The sequence below is a fragment of the Zootoca vivipara genome, chromosome 10, assembly GCF_963506605.1.
Source record: "Zootoca vivipara chromosome 10, rZooViv1.1, whole genome shotgun sequence".
In the NCBI taxonomy this organism is placed as follows: domain Eukaryota; kingdom Metazoa; phylum Chordata; class Lepidosauria; order Squamata; family Lacertidae; genus Zootoca; species Zootoca vivipara.
In genome coordinates this window covers 22,914,866-22,931,290 of record NC_083285.1, presented here as the reverse complement: position 1 = coordinate 22,931,290, position 16,425 = coordinate 22,914,866, and the positions used below count along the sequence as shown (strand labels likewise).

The following is a 16,425-nucleotide window of genomic DNA, read 5'->3' as shown; positions in this document are numbered from 1 at the left end:
GGAGGACTCTTATTCCCACCCACAATTTAATAGTGCCACAGCAATCTCCCTGCCTCTTGCTCTCTAGACTCAGGTCCTACTGAACGCTTGCCTACGCAATGCCAGATCGGACCTGAGGAATGAAAAGTAGGAAAAGGGAACGGGCGCACTTGCAATCTCTGGTCATGGGTCATACCTAACAAAAGGTCGCCATGGCAGAGGGGCGTCTTCACCCGGGATAGCTAAGCGAGAGAAGGGAGAGTTGCCAAGGCTCGCTATCTGGGCAAAACTCCGACGGACAACAAGCCTTGGGGAGGAAAAGGGCAGCCGCAAAACCTTCCAGCCTGGGCAGACTCCGACGGGCTTTGGGTTTTTTTGGCTATGAAAAATAGGAAAGAGTTTGATTGCTGTGACAATTCCCACCCCGAAAGGCCAATTTCCCTATTGATACTCACGTCGCAGCGCGCTGCCTTCTTTTCCTGAAGCTTGATCACCTCGCGACAACAGGAGAAGAAAATCTTGGAAAACAACCCCCACGGCCGTCTGGATCCTGTTTGTTTTCCCTGTGTGGTCCCGCTAAGGATCCCAGTTAGGCCAGAACTCCAGGGACAGTCGGGGAAGGGGATCCCCCCTGCAAATGGCTGGGTGCGCTTGGGCTCCCCAACCACGGCGCCCCAAGAGTACGGCTAAACGGAGTCTCCTGCCTGGCTCGCCATATTGTTATGAAAAATGTACCCCAAAATGCGTTGCCTTTTAAGAAGGACAGACGCGGGTCGGAAGCTCCAAAATTTGCACTAAGTTCAGCTCCGCCGGGAAAATGACAGAGACCACACGATGCTGTCAGGAAAAACAAACTGATCCCTTTATTGCAGAATGCAAAGCTACAGCTGTAGGGTCCCTGCCTCTGGAAAGAAGGAAGGCACCCCGGGAAATGGTGAAGTCCCCCTATATACCCTCCTGTTCATGCATGGAAATCTCTGGACTGGGAGGGAGGGGGAGACAAGGGCGACAGGTGGGGGATCGGATTAGCTGGGTGCGGAGATGGCTTTTCCTTTCAGATGGGGAGATGTCAATTGCTCTTCTCCTGTCGCTGATGGTGCTCCCTGTTGTTTGGCAGGAAGGGCAATCAGTCGAGATGGGTGCAGAGGTGGGGTGGAAGTCTGCCCGGCAGGTGTTTTCCTCCAGGCCATGGAAGGGTGGGCTACGTTGAGGATGGCAATTTATTTGAATAAAGTTGTTCCAGCTAATCCCTCCATTGTCCGTGTGTCCCTGAATGGGCACAGGGTGGTAGCAGGGCAAGGCTCAGGTGGGTTGGGATCATACAGGGTTCATACAGAAAATATACCTGGAAAACATACCTAATACAGGGATTTCTAATTAAAAGGTAGCAGTCCTGACATATACAGTTCTAAGATATAAAACAGCAATTCTAATACAGAGGCAGCGGATAGAGATTTCATGGTAAGAGAACATATAATAGGCTGTATTATTAACTTGAGTAGAAAAGTTTAACTTTGGATTTGGGCGGTTTCCCCCCCCCCTTCTTCTGGAAACATTGTTTTGTTCTGGGCGGAGGGGAGGTGGAGAGGGGAAATGTGTGAGTTTATGCTAACTGTTGTGCATATGCAGATCCTTAAGCCTTCCTTCAGGCAGGGTCGAGTCCTAGCTAGAGGGGTGGGGAGACAGGGAAGATGGCATTGAACAGGATTCTGGGTATTGCAGCTGTCAAATTCTGTCACCCCTCTCTGTTCATTAATAATGGTGTCCTGCAAACCCCCCCCCCCAATATGATTTTATAACAGCGAGAATTTGGGCCAGAACTTTTGGTTTTTGCTGTCTAGTGTTCTGTACTCCCTGCATATGCAGATTTGTTTCACAGCACTTATCCAAAACATCTTTTCCTATGATAACCCACTGAGGCAATAACTTCACCATCTTTTTCAGAAGAACATTTTAAACTTAGCAGCAGCGTGTGACATGTCCCACAATCAAAGCATTTCCATTGTCATTGAAAACAAGTTTTAAAAGAAAACAGCAATGCTAAAACTTGTTTACAAGTGTAGCTATTTCACCCCAGGGTGTCCAGTCATCCCTTAGGAAGTGATCTGCAATACACATTTTGCACCTGGATAATGTGTATGTGATGTTTCAACTGGTCATCAATGATGTAGGCTGATTGCTATCAAGAGAGAGATCCTCTAGCCTGAAGGTATATGTCTAATAGTGGAGTGATTAGTCTAGATAAGGATGTTTATACAATGTTTATTCCATGCCTCTGCCATGTACTGAGAGACAAGAGAGTCTCCTCATGACCTGGATGTGCTTCAGCAGCCAGAACCAAAAGTAACATTACTATGACAACAACTAAAAGCAGTAGTAGTCATTATTGTTATTTTGTACCCTGCCCATCTGACTGGGTTACCCCAGCAACTCTAGGTGGATTCCAACATATATAAAAACACAATGCATGTATGTATAAACTCTCATTCCATTGTCATTTAAAAATTAACAATGCAAAGAAATACGAAAGAGGAATTCTTCCCCGCAGCGGCAAAGATGCTAGCTGTTCCTTCATAGTGCTGTACAAAATAGAGAGGAATGGAGTCCCATTAAACCATTAGATTGAGACATGATTAAATCATCCTTCTAATGTAAGATAGAAAGAGAATCGTGGTGAGCAGCAAGCCATCAATTTAATGTATCAAAGCACCATCAATGTACAAGGCGCTTAACAGAGTAAGGGAAGTTAAAAAAAAAATCAACCCCAAAACACACAAAACAGGAGAAGCTTTCAATCTAAAGGGGGGGGGAGATGATATAGTACTGGGGTCAGCAAACGTTTCAGCAGGGGGCTGGACTATCTATTTTTGGTGGGGGGATGAATGATTTTTGCCCGCCCGCAAAGAGGCCTGAAGATGCTTCGCTTTACCTGTCTCAGTTGTCATCCCAATAGCCGCAGTTGGGCTTCTCCAGCCAGCCAGGTGCTGTGGTGGGGTGGGAGGCTGCATTGGCTGGCGAAGACAGAAGCGGTAGCCCTGGCGGAGGAGCAGCGGATGGAGGTAGGGGAACCAGGGCATCGCCGGAGCTTTTACCCACCACCTGCTTCTGCTGCTTCCCAAGAGGCACAGCGGAGAAGAAGACAGAGCCGCCCGCCAACCCACAAGTGGTGCCTGCGGCCACCGCAACAACCCGCCTGAACACCATGGGAGGAATGAAGAAGGGAGGCAGACAGCGACAAAATGTGCAAGGAAGCAGAGTGGAAAAGAGGCACAGAGAAGGAAGGAAGGGCGGACTGAGGGAGAGGGAGGAGGAGGAAAACACAGCAGCAGCCGGCGTCACATGCCCCCTTCACAGTGCCTGCTGAGGCGGGCAGGCAGGCAAGCCAACTCCCGCCGTCGATTGCACCCAGTGTGGGACAAGATTGCTCCGCCCCTGAGGAGAAAAGTGTCACCGAGGGTGGGAGAGGGAAAGAATGTACGCGCTGGCGATCCATGCGCCGATTCCCGGACCGTCCACGGGGCGGATCTAGAAGGCAATTGGGCCTGATCCGGCCTGCAGGCCTTAGTTTGCTGACCCATGATATAGTAGAAGTGTTGTCACAAGCCTACCTGTTTCTCCATTACTCGGAAATGGGCATTTTATTACTCCAGCCAGGAGTGGTCAGCTCAACACCGTTACAGCCGTACCTTGGAAGTCGAATGGAATCTGTTCCGGAAGTCCATTTGACTTCCAAAATGTTTGGAAACAAAAGAACAGCTTCTGATTGGCTGCAAGAAGCTCCTGCAGCCAATCGAAAGCCGTGGAAGCCATGTCGGATGTTCGGATTCCAATAAGTTTGCAAACCAGAACACTCACTTCCGGGGTTGCGGTGTTCAGGAGTCAAAACTTTTGAGACCAAAGCTGTTTGAAAACCAAGGTGCAACTGTATTATCTCTCTCTAAAGAGGCATGGAGATCACTATTGATGTTTCAAGGGAACTTAATGTGTAGCAATACTTCTGGGAGCAGAACTGTACTGATGAGCCAGATTTTGTCATGTTTCCTGAGTTAGAAAATACTTTTCCAGTTGGAGCTGCTCATGTTTCTTTTCGACACTCTTTAAGAACAACAAAAAACTTGGGGAAGTCCCTTTTAAGACTTCTAGTGCACAATTTGTCTCCTGTCATCCAGAACTTTGCCTTTACATTTTGCCACAGTTCCGGGTGGTGATATCTACATGAGGAACCTCTGGAATAGAGGCATCTCTGTCTGGCCCTTCCCAGGCTGCACACTGCACTCCAAACCCTCGACTACTTTTGTCCATCTAGATGGTGCCCCTGAAATGTGGCAATTCCTTTTTGCTGACCTTTGTGGAGGACGGACACATTTTCTAAGCAGAAACTCTCTGCCATTTGCATGGGTGGGATGTAGATTAATGTGCAAAGTAAGAGTAACATCTGTTTCTCCAACTGTGCTTTGCGTTTGTCTCCTGGGATGCTGCACCCAGAAGCTTACCCACAAAGAAGAAATGTTCCCTGCCTGATCGACCTGCTCCCCCCACCCCCCAGGTTCTTGAGCTCAATTAGCTGACTACTCTTTTTGCCGCAAATGTGGGAGAGCTCTTCCATCAGCAACTTGTTCCAAATAATTCAAACAAGACGAGTGTGGGCTGCAATATGGTGTATTTGCAACTGTGCCACAAACTCCTGTATAGCCTCCTACTTTACTTGGAACCTGGCAATAATAGCAACAAACAGGAGATGATAGGGGTTGGGTTCTGCCCCAGTGTTATCACACCGGATTCACAATTGCTAAGAGAGACCTTGAGGTGGGGATTCTGTGCAGAAATCTGCTTCATATAGATCAAATTTTATAAATAGGTGTAATATCTTACAGCATAAGCAGCAATTAATTTTGTAGGCGGGGAGTGCTTGCCAAGCTGCATGGAATTTGGCTTAATGTCGCTTGTAACAACAGTCTTTCTATGTGCTCTTAAATCTGTTCTGCCTGACAAGTGTCATCTACCAGTAGTTTACTTCATGATACTCTTCTTGGACAATTTATGAGGCAAACAATTTTATCTTTATTGATGAAGGCTCCAAGGATGGGAGGGGGGGATGGGTGGAGCTGGAAAAAACAGAATTCATTCTGCTGAGCTGCCAACTCTGGGACAGCTAAACTTCCCCACTGAAATAAGCCTGGGCCTTGATGGACCTTGTGACGCACAACCTTTTCCTTTTAAGAATGGAGAAAAACAAAACAAACCCAAAAAGAATGGATTCACCCTTGGCAATAACAACACATTTGAGACATGATTAACTCCATTTACCATCCTGTGGATAAATTTGCCTCATTCAAATTTCGAATCTTGTAGGAAGTTTCTGCAGACTTCTTCATCCCACCCAAAATAGCAGGCTGTAAAATTGTAGTGCCATTGCACATGGAACAGATTTAAGTTGCCCCCAATTCCTTGTACACATTAGCCATTTTTTAATATACCTCTAACAAAACATTCCCCTTCTGCCTCCCTGCTGTCACTTTTCAAAATAATGACTGGAAGTAAGAAAATGGTGTCCTGCCTGGGATCAGTCACCTGAATGAATCATATGCAAAGACCAGCCCTGAGTCCATCTTTGTTTCCTTCCATTAACTTTCCATTGTAACAGTTTCCAGAGGGATAGCTGTGCTGTTGCTTTGAGTTACAATTAGCTTGGTGTTCTTTGTTACAAGAAACAAAAACAAAAAACCCTTCACATTTAATTAACATAGACTCCCCACCCCCCCACCCCACTCCCGTACCCAAATGATGTTTCATGTGTGGATTTAGATCAGACATAGGGAAACTCTGCCCTCCAGGCGTTTTGAGACTACAGTTCCCATCATCCCTGACCACTGGTCCTGTTAGCTAAGGATGATGGGAGTTGTAGTCCGAAAACATCTGGAGGGCCGAGTTTGCCTATGCCTGATTTAGATGAATTGTTTTAAATAATTATACATTCTTGTTTAAGGTACATAAACTCCTTCCTTGAGAGGAATAAAAAACAAATCACCTGTATATAAAACATAGCCACATAATGTAAGTGTGTGTGGTCAGTCACATTTGGGATTAGTTAGCAGCTGTGTTTGTCTTACGGATAATGCTGCAATATATGTTGTGCACTACATACTCTTGATAATGCATTCATACAGGGAATTTGAAGTTGAGAAATCACTTCATATTCCCTCTAAGAAATTTGGTATCCCAAAGGGGGGGGGGTTAGTATGTATCAAAGACTATTATCCATAAACTTCCTGAATAACAAACATGAACAGCTTTTACAATATGTTTGGGATTCTTTTAAGTTTTAATATATATTGTTTTAAAATGCTTTAAAAAAAAATCCTGGACAAATCTCTTCCATCTTGGGCTGAAAAGTTGCAGCTACAGAAGAAATGGATGGTTGGAAAAAGTATTGACCTTCAGATGTTAACACTTTTTTTTTGTAATAATTCTATTGTAAGTACTGGTAAATTGGAGATCCCAGGGAGTAATACGGCTAAATAGTTGCCATCATGCAGGTATCGGGAGTGATTAATCATCACAGAGATATGCCTGCAAGCTTTGTTATCTTCTGCTCTGGCAGCATCTGTTTGTCCCATTCTCCCCCAAGTGATCGTTTGTTTGCTGTGCACAATTTTAAGTTGTGTGTGACATAAAGTATCATTTAAAGAACAATGCAGATTAACTGAATTCAATAAAATGTTTCGGTTTCTGACCAACAAACAAACAGAGGCTAAACAGAAAAATAAATAAATTGGATCTTATTTGAGTAGAGTAGGATGAATCTGCATGTTATTTAATTTATTATTTTTTTAAAAAAATCTGCACTGAAAACCATTTAAACACGTACAGTTGAACATATATGATCTCACAATAGTGTCAATTAAAAATCACTGTTATGAAGTTTGCGACCTGAAAATTGTTGCAAAAATAAGGCGAACAGCTCTGTTCCAGTGCACAAATTATTGTGGATCCACTTCTATTCTGGAATTGGTAAAGAAAGATTGAGCTGGAAAAAAGGTTCCACTTTAAAATGTAAAAAGGAGCAGCCGTTTCATTAGTTCATCCCGTTTTGAAAGTTCATCAAGTTGATTCAGTGCTGGCTGCTGGCCAAGCATGTCTGAATTATAAATACTGTTGTCTGACCAGGGCCAAGTCTTGCTAGCTGTTGCACTTACAAACTTAACCTTCAGCTATCTGTGCTCAAATACCGACATTCTTCGCCGGTGTCCCTGTTACTTGGCACTGGAAACCCAATTCTACTTCTGAGCTGTTAAGCTTTGCTAAACTCTTCACTGCTGCTAAGTGTGCAATGTTACACTGAAGCTTACAATGAGGTCTGTTGTTCGGCTGAATGGAAATGTTTGTTTAGACAGCTTTTGCACCCAAGTTCTTAGATAACACATGTTTAAACTCCAGTATTGTAGGTAGTTCAGTCATTTCACAATCAGTAGTTTATAGGTTCAGATGTTGCAGAGGCTTGTTCAAGTAGTAATACAAATTAATCACTGGCGACATCTGGAAGGCCACCGTTTGCGTACACACGCGCTAAATCCTGTCTGTGGTGCCTACCCTCTTCCCCAATAAAGAGGCAAGAGTCAAGAGTATGGATTAAAATTGGCCACAACTTTATTGAATTCAAAAGTGGGAAACTTGGCCCAGGCCTTGGCAGGTAACCCTCTCAGCCCCTCTGGCTGAGGATATGCTGGTTGACCAGGCCAGAAAGAGGGGACTGTAAAGTGCAAACTTACACAGCATGCCCTCCTCTAACCCCGTCCGGGAGTTTGACCTACGAGCCGCTGCTCCAGGGCCAGGGACTCCCGATTTTGCCCTTTTTCGATGGGCCCCTGCAACGCCGCCGCATGGAGATAGACAAAAGGAAACCTTGCCAAGGCCTAACACCGTGTCACCAGCCAGGTAAGCCCCGCGCGGTGTCGCAAACCTCGCCCACCTGAGGGGAGGGGTGAGGGCGGATATTCCTCACCGCTGATATAAACCTTTGACAACTTGCTGCAGCAGACTAATAATATGCCTGGTTTTTCAGGAACTATAACACTCCCATCTTCCTTACCTTGTTGACTTTACAGATGCCCTACACTTCATTTATTCATACCCATTGTAGGCACTGAAGTATAGATTGAAATCCTATACACACTTAAGTCCCATTGAACTTCATAAGTTCAGTGTTTCTGAGTAGACCTGCAAAAGACTGCGCTGTTAAGTAATCTTAATGTGGCAAACACCAGTGTAATGTTTAAGGCAGCAATCCAGACTGGGGCAGAGGGAGCATGGTATGGCAGATTCACCACTGGATCAGGCAGAAGGTGGTAGCATAGTGTTTGCACCTATCTTGCTATGACAGCTCTGGACTGGCACAGCACAGGGGCCCAAACTGTCAGTTTACAAAACCTGCTGCCACCTGTGTCCCATTTTGAGACATTCTGCTGGCTGCTTCAGAATGCAGGTGCAGAAGGGGCCTGCCACCACTAAATCCTACTCTTTGCCAGCAGCACTGATCAAGGAATAGGATTGCTCCAGAGTTAAATAAGAGTAAGCTGTCTGTGTTAAACACAAGCAAGCACCAGAGTTCTATCTGCAGCCCAGCTAAACCAGGCTATTTGGCTATACTAGAGTTTAGTTCTACCAAAGTTAATGGGACAAAAACGGGGCTAAAATGAAATACCTGGGTTCCTGGAGTTGTGCAGTAAGCTGCTTATGCCACCTGCCCACAAACTGAGGATTTTGTGACTTCACAAATTGGTTGTGAGGCTAATACTTGAGCTTTGAAAGAGAATTACTTAATCGCTTTTGACTATAATTTTTAAAGGGATCAAAGGTTCATAGAGACCTGAAAAAGTAGTGAGGCATGCTCCTATATTTCTACCCCAAGGTGTATAATTATTAGGCGGTATAGTTTTAACACGTAAATCCAGACTTTTAATGGGATGTGCAGATACATTTTGAATTAGGAGAGATCTTGAACCTTGCTGTGCATGGCCAATGCACAGAGAGATGAGAAGCGGACAAACATGAAGTTCCAAGCCATTGTTGCTTCTTGTTGTCTGGTGGGGAGCAATGCTTTTCCTTCCAGAAGGACCTAACCTTACTTGGCTTACATGGTAGGGAATGCTTAGGCGATTCATATGGAAATGCTTCCCTTCTGAGAATAGCCATATGCTTGTTAATTTCTGACCCAGTGGCATCCTCTTGCTGACTTCCTTGTTGTGCGATGATGAAGGGAGTGCCTGGGAAGAAAAGGGAAATTGATGAGGCCTCCCATCTTTTTGGTTTTACGCACCCATGTGTTTCAGGACTGACTTGGCTGCTCCTCTCCCCAGCTTTTATGGCCACTTGTAGTTCATACTGGGTCACCAGTGATTGATTGGTAGCGTTGACTGGCGCTTAAGGAATTAGAAACTGCACAGGGGTCAGCTCAGATATGTAGCCAGGAGGGCTTTTAGGCACAATGGAGGGTGGAGTTAGGGTGACATAGACTGAAAACTTAACATGAACACCATTAAAAAAAAACCCACTTTTGTCCACCACGTCCCCACCCTCAGGATGTGAGCTGCCTCTTGTGTCTGAAAATATCCTGCCTCGGACTCAGTTGCCTGACATGAGAGAGGAAATTGAGAGTCTCCTCCCTGAGGAAATGCGATGCCCCCGTCTCCCTCTCAGGCGGGGCAATTGATCTTCAAGCGGGCAAAGACTGACAGCAGAAAGTGAAGGAATTTCCTTAGCTTCTTCACAGTGGAAGAAGAGCTGAACTTGGCGTTAAAGAGGGCCGTTTCCCGCCCCATTCAACTGCGTGTCCTGCTCTGAGTAAAAACCCCTTGAGGAATGATTTTGTGTCTGTGTGCGGAGGCGACTGACTGAAGACGCTCCTTCGGCGGGATTTGTCAGGCCCCTTGAGAGGATTGCGCGGCGAGCTCGGCGGCGAAGGGGGGGGGCGGCTGTGAAGTGGGGGGGGGCGTCGGGGAGGAGCGAAGCCCGCCGCGGACTCCGGTCTCGCGAAGAAATGGGCAGGAGCGGCGGGGGCGCACAGGGAGCCGGAGAGAAAGGGGGCTGACTAGAAGCGCCGTCGAAGGGGGACAGCAGGAAGGCTTCTTCCTCCGGGAAGTTTTTTTCCGTGTGGAGGCGGCCGCTTCCGATGCAGTGGATAGACGAGCCACCCCCCTCCTCCCCGCGGTAGGTATGCCTGCCTGCCTGCCTGCGCGCCGTGTGCGTTGACTGCGGTGCTTCGCGAGGGGGTGCAATGGCCATCCGTTTCAGAGCGATGGTAGCTTCGAAGGGGGCGGGAATCGGGGTCTGAGGAAGAGGCTGCGGAATTTTGTGTTAGCGGGTAGGTTTGAGAGGGGGGAGCCGAAATAAACGCTCTCTCCTTCTTTTATTATTATTATTGATTAATGCTTTTTCGGCTCCCCTGAGGCGTTTTGTACGGGACTGGAGCGGGAGAAGCCCTCCGCCCCGCCCGGGCCGCAGAGCAGCGCGCCCTGCCTGTGGCGTTTGCGGCGGTGCTTCGGGCTTGCGGAGACTGCGCGCTCTTTTCATTGGTCGCGAGGAGTCCCGCGCTGCAGTCCTTGGCGAGCCCAGCGGAGCGAAGGAGGAGCGCGCGCGGGGAGAGCGAGCAAGAAGTGAAGGGGAGGCAAAGCAGTTGACGTAGGAAGGGCAGCCTCCTGCCTCACCGAAAAAGGGGGCGACCTTCCCTATCCTGAGGAAGCCTGAGCTACTTCGGGTTTTGAGCTGCATTTCCCTTCCGCGTCCCGCACAAGTTCCCCATTCATAAGCTCCAGCTTTATAAGTAAAGCCACCCATCCATGTCATTGCGGGGCCGGGGTATTGTCTGGGTCCCAAACCGAGATGAGTACTTTTTGGGGGAGGGTTCCCCCCCTCTTTTGTAATGAAGATGCATTTTTCCGGGGGGGGGCTTCTGCTTCCGCGCCCCTCCTCCTTTTTAACAAGAGGCTTATCGTTTTCCCTAACCAACATTTAATTCCATTGTGGCAGAAAGTTGGGATAGAAATATTCACACAGATGTAATTTACTTCTTGGGCACCTTTTCTCTTTTTTGCCTGCACCTCTGAGGAAGAAGGGCACCCTGGCATTTCTGCCCCAGAGCCCCGAGCATTTTTGTTGTGCCAATTTCTCTCCTCTTGCTCCTGTAGACATACCACAGATGGAGGACCTTTAATTCATCAGACCTGCCTGCTGACTACCTTTTTTTTTAGGCAGGCAGCTTTGACCAAAATGTAGCAAAGACCTTCCAAGTTTAAAGCCAAAATCTTCAAGCCATTAAAAAAATTTTTAAAGAGGAAGTCATTCATAAGTAAGGTTGGGTAGAGGGAGTCTTGAACACTTCAGAGAGACTATTGCTGACTGAAGTAGTTTGTACAGGCTGCATCCTGTGGCCTTTTGGGAGTAAGGCCCCCACTGGGTCGCCTTAGTAGACACAAATAAGATTCCCCTTTAAAGTGAAGTTAAAGCATTCTCTTCCCCACTCCAAATAAAGCCCCACACGTTGACCTTTATTTTTATTTTTTAAAGATAATCAGGGCTAATTTATATGCAAATCTACTGCTTACTTTACTACTTCCTTGAACAGTTTTCTTTGTAAATGATTTCCCTCCCCAAACTTAAGAGTGGTAAGTTTTAACAAAGAAGTATGGTGTTCAAGAGCCAACAGGTGATGGGAGTGAAACCTGAGTACATATTTACACTGGAGTAAAATCTGGCTGCTGTTTCCTATGGCGGCTGTTTAAAGAGAAGTGTAAAGCATATATCAAAAGGGGTATTTTAAAAAGTTAGGAAAAACGACTTCTTTGGGATATTGCTTTCCTACCCTAAACTGTTTTGTTGAGCTTAATTTCCATTGAGACAAAGCCTTTTGTGTGTTTCCATCCTAATTAATATGTCAGTGCTTTTCCTCTGCAAGTTAAGCATTTCTAAAATCTCAGTTTTTTCCCCAGTGGGAGCCTACTCTCATTTTCCTGGGAGTAAATCCCATTGACCTCAATGGGACTTACTTCTGAGTAGATATAGAATTATGCCATTGAATCTATTCCAGTGGCACTTTGGATCATGCCTATAGAGATTTAGAGGGACAAATGTTTTGTGATATCTGAAGATAAAGAGAAACTGAAATATTTTAATCAACATCTAAGATGTCTTTGCTATTTTTTGTTTTGCTTCTCAAGTGTTACTAAAGTGTAAATGATTTCAGTATAGAACTTAATAAGTCTGGTTCCCTATCACCCCGCCCTCTTGCACTTGAAATGTATGTACGTTAATATCCAGCTTTGGTAATATTGCCACTCCTTGCTCTCTTAATATCATGCACATTAGAACAGCAACAAAGACACCTGCTTTTTAACCTCAAGTTCTGACCCTTTGGGTTATAGTTGCAGTGTACTGTGAGCTAGGGGTGTGATATGCATCTTGAATTCCCCATAGCCTTGTTAACAAGCAGTTTAACAAAAAGTTGTTAAACAATTTGCCCTGCAGGACAGAGTTAAACAGCAGGGGGCAGGGAAGGATGTTTGTGTAACTGGCCTTATGAATTGTGACCCCTTACGATCTGGTCAGAGGTGACCACAGAGCATACATACTCTGGGAGCTGGAAATCTTAACATAAAGGCTAGTTTCACACATGGCTTCAACTGTTGCCCAGAGAACAAGGATACATCTATCTTTTAGAAACTGGGTGTGTCTGGTAGCTTTTATGCAAAGGGTTCTGTCTTTAGAACAGTTTTTTATTAAATGACAATAGGTGAAATTTACACTGGTGTATATCTAAACATCATAATCAAATTACCCTTTAATCCAATTACATAGTTAATAATTGCTCATTCACCAGTACAAGGATTCTCTTTGTGAGCTTTAGTAGTTAGTCAGTACTTGTACTGAGGTGGCACTTAAGGTCATTCATGTTCTGCAGAACAGAGCAGGAAGATGTCACACAGTGTTTTCTTCTGTTCTTCATCACAACAGTAGATGTAGATGTGTAACACAATCTACAATGGTATCATGAGCTGAGAACTTACTTCAATCATAAAGACTTTCAGCCTGTTTTTCACTCATATATTAAATACAGGGTTTGGGGTTTTTTTCTTTTTAATGGATATAGTTAGTTCTAAAACTTGATTAAAAATTAACTTACAAGTACCTAGCATTGTTGCTGCTTAAGCAGAAACAGTACCTGGAACGTGTGCAAAGTTGTTTCCCCCCCCCTTTTCTTATTAAAAAAAACCCCACCACATTTTAATAAAGCAATTTTATACGTTAGCCTTCTGTTCCTCTAGTGAAGAAGAAGAAGAGAAGTAGAGTTTGGATTTGATATCCCGCTTTATCTACCCGAAGGAGTCTCAAAGCGGCTAACATTCTCCTTTCCCTTCCTTCCCCACAACAAACACTCTGTGAGGTGAGTGGGGCTGAGAGACTTCAAAGAAGTGTGACTAGCCCAAGGTCACCCAGCAGCTGCATGTGGAGGAGCGGAGACACGAACCCGGTTCCCCAGATCAGGAGTCTACCGCTCTTAACCACTACACCACACTGGCTCTCTAGTGCAGAGAAATATACCCTTTAAGACTATATTTATTTTGTTAATTTATTTTTCTCCCACCCTTTTCTATGTATATACTCAGGGCAACATAACAATCATATAAATAGATAAATACAATAATGTCTATCAAAGCAAAAGGCAACAACAGTTAAAACAAACATAATAGTAAAATCTGAGGGTTGCAATGCAGCCTAAAATTAACTTATCCATCATTTATAACCGGGGGGGGGGAGAGCCTAGGATGCTCCAAATGCTGCCGGACTGCAGCTCCAACCGGTATTATTCCATGATGGCTGGAACTGATGGAAATGTCAGCAACCACCTGGATGGCCTTTATGTTCTCCACCCCTGTTAATAAAAGTTAGCAGAAATGGAGAGATCCTGATGCTGGGAACCGAATATATGATGGCGGCTTCCAGGCAAGCTAAGCTGCCTTGGAAGAGCATTACAGAGGTTAGCTGGGAAAGCCCTTTGCTCAGTTCCCAGTTTCCTCACTGCAGAACGTGGGGGTACCCAAAGGAGGGATTCCAAACATGGAAATTGTGAATGGGCTGGTTCATGTGGCACTTTGTTTTAGTGGCTTGAAAGCATGCTTTTACTTTTTAAAAATATTCTCCTATTTAATGTTGCTTGTTGAACAAGATTGGTGAAGGAGGCTGAGCAAGTTCTCAGTCTTTTACATTGGGATTGTCTAACCTAGCTGAATGGCAATGCTGGCCAAAATGTGTGTTGTGTCCAGAGAGGCAGCAAGGTAACGAATGGAAGATTAACTTAATTAGTCTTATTTAGTGTTATAATTTTCTTTCCCTGCAAAGAGAGGCTTTTTCTCTCTCTTTTTTTTACTCTGCCGCATTTGCAGACTGCTCGATAAATAATTTTTAAACGTATAATTTTGGTTGGTATTGAGTTTACTTAATCTTTGTGAGGTTGTTTTGTATGGCTTTTCTTTCCATTGACCATTTCTTCAGTGCTCTGCAGTTCCCTGCAGCTGCCCACATTGGAGGGGAGGTACCTTATGATAAGGGACACGGGTGGCGCTGTGGGTTAAACCACAGAGCCTAGGGCTTGCCAATCAGAAGGTCAGTGGTTCGAATCCCCGCAATGGGGTGAGCTCCCGTTGCTCAGTCCCAGATCCTGCCAACCTAGCAGTTCAAAAGCACGACAAAGTGCAAGTAGATAAATAGGTACCACTACAGCGGGAAGGTAAACGGCGTTTCTGTGTGCTGCTCTGGTTTGCCAGAAGCTGCTTTGTCATGCTGGCCACATGACCTGGAAGCTGTACGCCAGCTCCCTCGGCCAATAATGTGAGATGAGGGCCGCAACCCCAGAGTCGGTCACAACTGGATCTAATGGTCAGAGGTCCCTTTACCTTTACCTTATGATATCTTCCTCTGGGATTAAGAGTGAGAACCTGGGGAGACTGGCTACCAAGTTCCTAAATTTCTGTGAATTTGGCAATTTTCTCTTTAGTATTATTATACCCCCTTGAAAAGTTAATTATTCACAGGAAAAACAACAAGAAATCAGTAGCTGTCAAAAGAGCATGTTAGGCAGCCCTCCCGAGTTTCCTGTGCTAACAGGAAAGCCCAGCTGTGGGTTTGGGGAAAAGACCCCTGGGAAGGCTATATAATGTAAATACTAGAGAGATAATATATGTAGAGTGACACAGTGCTTCCCCCCCAAAAAAGAAAATGTTTAGGGGGGGGAAGCACTGACTCACACACATTGACTCAAGAAAATCACCATTTTATAGTTCAAATCGGGAAAAAGAAATACAGTAAATGGACAAAACTACACAAAATGTCTAGTGGTATGTGTACCCCTGCGTAGCCCTCCCCCCTAAAAAAAAAAGCACTGGAGTGAAGGAATGGCCAGTCACCAAAAACAGTGGCCATCTTGATAGTAAGGTAAATGCCTTGTACTTCATCCATAAGAATTTTTCTCTCCTTAGAAAATTATAAAATCCAGGGCTTCCCCCCCCCTAATTAATTGATAGAGAATGGTTAAAAACTGTGCAGAAGAAATTTTCAGCACGATGCAGTTAAGCTTCTTAGTGAAGAAGAAGAAGAAATACATAGAATTATTTAAGTGCCATTTTTGAAATTGTGGGTTGGGTCAAAGAAACTGAGCAGCAGGGAAGTAACATTTTGTTTGTTAAGTGCTGGAATTGGTTAGCTCTGTAGTATTGAAGCTAATACAGTCTTTGGATGCTTAAATAGAAACATTGTGTCTAGATTGCAAAAAAAGTCATAGTTCTGGTCTATTATGCCAGGGGTCTCCAAGCTTTCCTTGCCTCGGGCCGGTGTCTTGAGAAATGATCACTTGGAGGGCGGGGGAGCGTGTACCCATACGCGCGCACACACGCTATTTCTGGCGCACTTCCGGGTTGAAGGAGGCCCGTGCGCATGCGCACAAGCTATTTCTGGTGCTCCTCCAACCCAGAAGTGTGTCCTCGCACTGCGCTGCTAAGAACAGGCAGCGGTGTCTCCGTGGGCTGGATAAACAAGTCCCTCAGGCCTTATCCGTCCCCCGGGCCATAGGTTGGTGACCCCTGTATTATGCACTTGCTGGTCAGGCTTCATGTGGGGGTGGCCAGTTCTGGCTACTGCATTATGGCAAAACCCATAATGGTAAGGTCTCTCTCAAGTCCCACTAGGAATGGCTGAAAGAGATAAGCATGCTTGGAAAAGACTAATGGGAGACATCTGATATCTGAAGGGCTGTTGTGCAGAAGATGGAGCAAGCTTTTTCTCTAGTTTCAGAGGACAGCATTGGCGCTAATGGGTGGAAACCTAATTTTGGTTAAACATAGGAAGCTTTCCCCAATCGGTAAGAGCCTCAATAGTGGAACAGGCCGCCTCTTGAGATGG

General features: G+C 45.3%; 1 protein-coding gene across 4 annotated transcripts in view; it reads left to right on the top strand.

Moving 5' to 3' along the window:
* The window catches only part of PRICKLE1 (prickle planar cell polarity protein 1), a 75,394-nt gene that overhangs the window by 48,579 nt on the left and 10,390 nt on the right, over positions 1–16,425 (top strand). The window contains exon 1 of one of the 4 annotated variants that reach the window (XM_035126538.2): positions 9,983–10,185. The exons of 2 other annotated variants lie outside the window; for them this stretch is intronic. The gene's annotated coding sequence lies outside the window, so the exon portion shown is untranslated. Of the gene's footprint in view, positions 1–9,982; positions 10,190–16,425 lie in introns of those variants that run through there. One more of the 4 variants, XM_060279604.1, reaches the window with a different exon arrangement.